Source organism: Schistocerca piceifrons, unplaced genomic scaffold, assembly GCF_021461385.2.
Source record: "Schistocerca piceifrons isolate TAMUIC-IGC-003096 unplaced genomic scaffold, iqSchPice1.1 HiC_scaffold_476, whole genome shotgun sequence".
NCBI classification, from domain to species: Eukaryota; Metazoa; Arthropoda; class Insecta; order Orthoptera; family Acrididae; genus Schistocerca; species Schistocerca piceifrons.
In genome coordinates, this window is record NW_025728707.1 from 230,179 (window position 1) to 238,619 (window position 8,441).

Genomic DNA, 8,441 nt, shown 5'->3' on the forward strand with positions numbered 1-8,441 from the left:
TAAGAAGATACAGTCCTCTTGTACTTAAGTCGGCATTGTGCCTTTTGTATTTAATTCCGATGCAATTTCTATGTTTCATCGTCAATAAGATGGTCCAAGTGATACAGTAAACCTGAAGTGAAGCATCGGAATCTATTACTACTGTCACAGGAATGGTTCAAAGCATAGTCACTAAGAAGAGTCGGTCTTCATGTACTTAAGTCAGCATTGTGCCTTTTGTATTTAATTCCGGTGCAATTTCTGTGTCTCATCGTCAATACGAAGGTCAGAGGGATACAGTAAACCTGAAGTGAAGCATCGGAATCTATACCTAGTGTCACAGGAATGGTTCAAACATAGTCAGTAAGAAGAGTCAGTCCACTTGTCCTTAAGTCGGCATTGTGCCTTTTGTATTTAATTCCGATGCAATTTCTGTGTTTCATCGTCAATAAGAAGGTCCAAGTGGTACACTAAACCTGGAGTGAAGCATCGGAATATATAACTAGTGTCACAGGAATGGTTCACAACATAGTCAGTAAGAAGAGTCAGTCTTCTTGTACTTAAGTCGGCATTGTCGTTTTCTATTTAATTCCGATGTAATTTCTGTGCTTCATCGTCAATAAGATGGTCAGAGGGATACAGTAAACCTAAAGTGAAGCATCGGAATCTAAAACTAGTGTCTCAGGAATGGTTCAAAACATAGTCAGTAAGAAGAGTCAGTCTTCTTGTACTTAAGTCGGCATTGTTCCTTTTGTATTTTCTTCCGATGCCATTTCTGTTTTTCATCGTCAATAAGAAGGTCCAAGGGATACAGTAAACCTGGAGTGTAGCATCGGAATCTATAACTAGTGTCACAGGAATGGTTCAAAACATAGACAGTCAGAAGAGTCAGTCTTCATGTACCTAAGTCGGCATTGTGCCTTTTGTATTTAATTCCGATGCAATTTCTGTGTTTCATCGTCAATAAGACGGTCCAAGGGATACAGTAAACCTGAAGTGAAGCATTGGAATCTATTACTAGTGTCACAGGAACGGTGCAAAACATAGACAGTAGGAAGAGTCAGTCTTCTTATACTTATGTCAGCATTGTGCCTTTTGTATTTAATTCCGATGCAATTTCTGTGTTTCATCGTAAATAAGGATGTCAGAGGGATACGGTAAACGTGAAGTGTAGCATCGGAATCTAAAACTAGTGTCCCAGGAGTGGTTCAAAACATAGACAGTAAGAAGAGTCAGTCTTCCTGTACTTGAGTCGGCATTGTGACTTTTGTATTAAATTCCGATGCAATTTCTGGGTTTCATCGTCAATAAGAAGGTCCAAGGGATACAGTAAACCTGAAGTGAAGCATCGGAATCTATAACTAGTGCCACAGGAATGGTTCAAATCATAGTCAGTATGAAGAGTCAGTCTTCATGTACTTAAGTCGGCAATGAGCCTTTTCTATTTAATTCCGATGCAATTTCTGTGTTTCATCGTCAATAAGAAGGTCCAAGTGATACAGTAAACCAGGAGTGAAGCATCGGAATCTATACCTAGTGTCACAGGAATGGTTCAAAACATAGACAGTAAGAAGATACAGTCTTCTTGTACTTAAGTCGGCATTGTGCCTTTTGTATTTAATTCCGATGCAATTTCTGTGTTTCATCGTCAATAAGAAGGTTCAAGGGATACAGTAAACCTGAAGTGAAGCATCGGAATCTATAACTAGTGTCACAGGAATGGTTCAAATCATAGACAGTAAGAAGAGTCGGTCTTCTTGTACTTGAGTCGGCATTGTGACTTTTGTATTAAATTCCAAAGCAAATTCTGTGTTTCATCGTCAATACGAGGGTCCAAGGGATACAGTAAACCTGAAGTGAAGCATCGGAATCTATAACTAGTGTCACAGGAATGGTTCAAAGCATAGACAGTAAGAAGAGTCAATCCTTTTGTACTTAAGTCGGCATTGTGCATTTTCCATTTAATTCAGATGCAATTTCTGTGTTTCATCGTCAATAAGAAGGTTCAAGGGGTACACTAAACCTCGAGTGAAGCATCGGAATCTGTAACTAGTGTCACAGGAAAGGTTCACAACATAGTCAGTAAGAAGAGTCAGTCTTCTTGTACTTAAGTCGGCATTGTCCTTTTCTATTTAATTCCGATGCAATTTCTGCGTTTCATCGTCAATAAGATGGTCGGAGGGATCCAGTAAACCTGAAGTGAAGCATCCGAATCGATAACTAGTGTCTCAGGAATGGTTCAAATCATAGTCAGTAAGAAGAGGCAGTCTTCTTGTACTTAAGTCGGCATTGTGCCTTTTGTATTTAATTCCGATGCAATTTCCGTGTTTCATCGTCAATAAGAAGGTTAGAGGGATACATTAAACCTAAAGTGAAGCATCGGAATCTATAAATAGTGTCACAGGAATGGTTCAAAACATAGACAGTAAGAAGAGTCAGTCTTCGTGTACCTAAGTCGGCATTGTGCCTTTTTTATTTAATTCCGCTGCAATTTCTGTGTTTCATCGTCAATAAGAAGGTCCAAGGGATAAAGTAAAACTGGAGTGAAGCATCGGAATCTATAACTAGTGTCACAGGAATGGTTCAAACATAGACAGTAAGAAGATACAGTCTTCTTGAACTTAAGTCGGCATTGTGCCTTTTGTATTTAATTCAGATGCAATTTCTGTGTTTCATCGTCAATAAGATGGTCCAAGTGATACAGTAAACCTGAAGTGAAGCATCGGAATCTATAACTACTGTCACAGGAATGGTTCAAAACATAGTCACTAAGAAGAGTCGGTCTTCATGTACATAAGTCAGCATTGTGCCTTTTGTATTTATTTCCGGTGCAATTTCTGTGTCTCATCGTCAATAAGAAGGTCAGAGGGATACAGTAATCCTGAAGTGAAGCATCGGAATCTATACCTAGTGTCACAGGAATGGTTCAAACATAGTCAGTAAGAAGAGTCAGTCCTCTTGTCCTTAAGTCTGCATTGTGCCTTTTGTATTTAATTCCGATGCAATTTCTGTGTTTCATCGTGAATAAGAAGGTCAGAGGGATTCAGTAACCCTGAAGTGAAGCATCGGAATCCATAACTAGTGCCACAGAAATGGTTCATAGCATAGTCAGTTAGAAGAGTTAGTCTTCTTGTACTTAAGTCGGAAATGTGCCTTTTGTATTTAATTCCGATGCAATTTATGTGTTTGATCATCAATAAGAAGGTCAGAGGGATACAGTAAACCTGAAGTGAAGCATCGGAATCTATAACTACTGTCACAGGAATGGTTCTAAACATAGACAGGAAGAAGAGTCAGTCTTCTTTTACTTAAGTCGGCATTGTGCCTTTTGTATTAAATTCCGATGGAATTTCCGTGTTTCATCGTCAATTAGAAGGTGCTAGAGATACAGTAAACCTGAAGTCAAGCATCGGAATCTATAACTAGTGTCGCAGGAATGGTGCAAAACATAGTCAGTAACAAGAGTCAGTCTTTTTTTACTTAAGTCGGCATTTTGCCTTTTGTATTTAATTCCGATGTAATTTCTGTGTGTCATCGTCAATAAGAATGTCCAAATGATACAGTAAACCTGAAGTGAATCATCGGAATCTATAACTAGTGTCGCAGGAATGGTTCAAAGCATAGTCAGTAAGAAGAGTCAGTCTTCTTGTCCTTAAGTCGGCATTGTGCCTTTTGTTTTTAATTCCGATGCAATTTCAGTGTTTCTTCGTCAATAAGAAGGTCCAAGGGATACAGTAAACCTGGAGTGTGGCATCGGAATCTATAACTAGTGTCAATGTAATGGTTCAAAACATAGAGAGTAAGAAGAGTCAGTCATCTTGTACTTAAGTCGGCATTGTTACTTTTGTATTTAATTCCGGTGCAATTTCTGTGTTTCAACGTCAATAGGAGAGTCCAAGGTAAACAGTAAACCTGAAGTGAAGCATCGGAATCTATAACTAGTGTCACAGGAATGGTTCAAAACATAGACAGTAAGAAGATATTGTCTTCATGTACTTAAGTCGGCATTGTGCCTTTTGTATTTAATTTCGGTGCAATTTCTGTGTTTCATCGTCAATAAGAAGGTCCAAGTGGTACACTAAACCTGGAGTGAAGCATCGGAATAAATAACTAGTGTCACAGGAATGGTTCACAACATAGTCAGTAAGAAGAGTCAGTCTTCTTGTACTTAAGTCGGCATTGTCCTTTTCTATTTAATTCCGATGTAATTTCTGTGTTTCATCGTCAATAAGATGGTCGGAGGGATACAATAAACCTGAAGTGAAGCATCGGAATCTAAAACTAGTGTCTCAGGAATGGTTCAAAACATAGTCAGTAAGAAGAGTCAGTCTTCTTGTACTTAAGTCGGCATTGTTCCTTTTGTATTTTCTTCCGATGCCATTTCTGTGTTTCATCGTCAATAAGAAGGTCCAAGTGGTACACTAAACCTGGAGTGAAGCATCGGAATATATAACTAGTGTCACAGGAATGGTTCACAACATAGTCAGTAGGAAGAGTCAGTCTTCTTGTACTTAAGTCGGCATTGTTCCTTTTGTATTTTCTTCCGATGCCATTTCTGTGTTTCATCGTCAATAAGAAGGTCCAAGGGATACAGTAAACCTGGAGTGTAGCATCGGAATCTATAACTAGTGTCACAGGAATGGTTCAAAACATAGACAGTCAGAAGAGTCAGTCTTCATGTACCTAAGTCGGCATTGTGCCTTTTGTATTTAATTCCGATGCAATATCTGTGTTTCATCGTCTACAAGAAGGTCCAAGGGATTCAGTAAACCTGAAGTGAAGCATCGGAATCTAAAACTAGTGTCACAGGAATGGTTCAAAACATAAAGAGAGGGAAGAGTCAGTTTTTTTGTACTTAAGTCGGCATTTTGCCTCTTGTATTTAATTCCGATGCAATTTCTGTGTTTCATCGTCTATAAGAAAGTCCAAGGGATACATTAAACCTGATATGAAGCATCGGAATCTTCAACTAGTGTCACAGGAATGGTTCAAAACATAGTCAGTAAGATGAGTCAGTTTTCATGTACTTAAGTCGGCATTGTGCCTTTTGTATTTAATTCCGATGCAATTTCTGTGTTTCATCGTCAATAAGAAGGTCCAAGGGATACAGTAAACCTGAAGTGAAGCATTGGAATCTATTACTAGTGTCACAGGAATGGTTCAAAACATAGACAGTAGGAAGAGTCAGTCTTCTTGTACTTATGTCAGCATTGTGCCTTTTGTATTTAATTCCGATGCAATTTCTGTGTTTCATCGTAAATAAGAAGGTCAGAGGGATACGGTAAACCTGAAGTGAAGCATCGGAAACTAAAACTAGTGTCCCAGGAGTGGTTCAAAACATAGACAGTAAGAAGAGTCAGTCTTCCTGTACTTGAGTCGGCATTGTGATTTTTGTATTAAATTCCGATGCAATTTCTGTGCTTCATCGTCAATAAGAAGGTCCAAGGGATACAGTAAACCTGAAGGGAGTACCGGAATCTATAACTAGTGTCACAGGAATGGTTCAAAACATAGACAGTAAGAAGAGTCGGTCTTCCTGTTCTTGAGTCGGCATTGTGCGTTTTGTAATTCATTCCGATCCAATTTCTGTGTTTCATTGTCAATAAGAAGGTCCAAGGGATACAGTAAACCTGAAGTGAAGCATCGGAATCTAAAACTAGTGTCACAGGAATGGTTCAAATCATAGTCGGTATGAAGAGTCAGTCTTCATGTACTTAAGTCGGCAATGTGCCTTTTGTATTTAATTCCGATGCAATTTCTGTGTTTCATCGTCAATAAGAAGGTCCAAGGGATACAGTAAACCTGAAGTGAAGCATCGGAATCTATAACTAGTGTCACAGGAATGGTTCAAAACATAGACAGTAAGAAGATACAGTCTTCTTGTACTTAAGTCGGCATTGTGCCTTTTGTATTTAATTCCGATGCAATTTCTGTGTTTCATCGTCAATACGAAGGTCCAAGGGATACAGTAAACCTGAAGTGAAGCATCAGAATCTATAACTAGTGCCACAGGAATGGTTCAAATCATAGACAGTAAGAAGAGTCGGTCTTCTTGTACATGAGTCGGCATTGTGACTTTTGTAATACATTCCGATGCAATTTCTGTGTTTCATCGTCAATAAGAAGGTCCAAGGGATACAGTAAACCTGATGTGAAGCATCGGAATCTATAACTAGTGACACAGGAATGGTTCAAAGCATAGTCAGTAAGAAGAGTCAGTCTTCTTGTCCTTAAGTCGGCATTGTGCCTTTTCTATTCAATTCCGATGCAATTTCTGTGTTTCATCGTGAACAAGAAGGTCAGAGGGAATCAGTAACCCTGAAGGGAAGCATCGGAATCCATAACTAGTGCCACAGAAATGGTTTCATAACATAGTCAGTCAGAAGAGTCAGTCTTCTTGTACTTGAGTCGGCATTGTGCCTTTTGTATTTAATTCCGATGCAATTTCTGTGTTTCATCATCAATAAGAAGGTCAGAGGGATACAGTAAACCTGAAGTGAAGCATCGGAATCTATAACTACTGTCACAGGAATGGTTCTAAACATAGACAGGAAGAAAAGTCAGTCTTCTTGTATTTGAGTCGGCATTGTGCCTTTTGTATTAAATTCCGATGGAATTTCTGTGTTTCATCGTCAATTAGAAGTTCCTAGGGATACAGTAAACCTGAAGTCAAGCTTTGGAATCTATAATTAGTGTCACAGGAATGGTTCAAAGCTTAGACAGTAAGAAGAGTCAGTCTTCTTGTACTTAAGCCGGCATTGTGCCTTTTCTATTTAATTCCGATGCAATTTCTGTGTTTCATCGTCAAAAAGAAGGTCAGAGGGATATAGTAAACCTGAAGTGAAGCATCGGAATCTATAACTAGTGTCACAGGAATGGTTCAAAACATAGTCAGTAACAAGAGTCAGTCTTTTTGTACTTAAGTCGGCATTGTGCCTTTTGTATTTAATTCCGATGATAATTTCTGTGTGTCATCGTCAATAAGAAGGTCCAAATGATACAGTAAACCTGAAGTGAAGCATCGGAATCTGTAACTAGTGTCGCAGGAATGGTTCAAAGCATAGTCAGTAAGAAGAGTCAGTCTTCTTGTCCTTAAGTCGGCATTGTGCCTTTAGTATTTAATTCCGATGCAATTTCTGTGTTTCATCGTCAAGAAGAAGGTCCAAGGGTACAGTAAACCTGAAGTGAAGCATCGGAATCTATAACTAGTGACACAGGAATGGTTCAAAACATAGACAGTAGGAAGAGATAGTCTTCTTGTACTTAAGTCGTCATTGTGCCTTTTCTATTTAATTCCGACAAAATTTCTGTGTCTCGTCGTCAATAAGAAGGTCCACGTGATACAGTAAACCTGAAGTGAAGCATCGAAATCTATGACTAGTGTCACAGGAATGGTTCAAAGCATAGACAGTAAGAAGAGTCAGTCTTCTTGTACTTAAGTCGGCATTGTGCCTTTTGTATTTAATTCCGATGCAATTTCTGTGTTTCACCGTCAATAAGAAGGTCCAAGGGTTTCAGTAAACTTGAAGTGAAGCATCGGAATCTATATCTAGTGTCACAGGAATGGCTCAATACATAGTCAGTAAGAAGAGTCAGTCTTCTTGTACTTAAGTCGGCATTGTGCCTTTTGTATTTAATTCCGATGCAATATCAGTGTTCCTTCATCAATAAGAAGGTCCAAGGGATACAGTAAACCTGCAGTGTAGCATCGGAATCTATAACTAGTGTCAATGGAATGGTTCAAAACATAGACAGTAAGAAGAGTCAGTCACCTTTCCTTAGTCGGCATTGTGCATTTTGTATTTAATACCGGTGCAATTTCTGTGTTTCATCGTCAATAAGAAGGTCAGAGGGATACATTAAACCTGAAGTGAAGCATCGGAATCTATAACTAGTGTCACAGGAATGGATGAAATCATAGTCAGTAAGAAGAGTCAGCCTTCTTGTCCTTAAGGCTTCATTGTGCCTTTCGTATTTAATTCCGATGCAATTTCTGTGTTTCATCGCCAATAAGAAGGTTCAAGGGATACAGTAAACCTGGAGTGAAGCGTCGGAATCTATAACTAGTGGCACAGCAAAAGTTCAAAACATAGACAGTAAGAAGATACTGTCTTCTTGTACTAAAGTCGGCATTGTGCCTTTTGTATTTAATTTCGATGCAATTTCTGTGTTTCATCGTCAATAAGAAGGTCCAAGGGGTACACTAAACCTCGAGTGAAGCATCGGAATATATAACTAGTGTCACAGGAATGGTTCACAACATAGTCAGTAAGAGGAGTCAGACTACTTGTCCTTAAGTCGGCATTGTCTTTTTCTAATTAATTCCGATGCAATTTCTGTGTTTCTTCGTCAATAAGATGGTCAGAGGGATACAGTAAACCTGAAGTGATGGATCGGAATCTAAAACTAGTGTCTCAGGAATGGTTCAAAACATAGTCAGTAAGAAGAGTCAGTCTTCATGT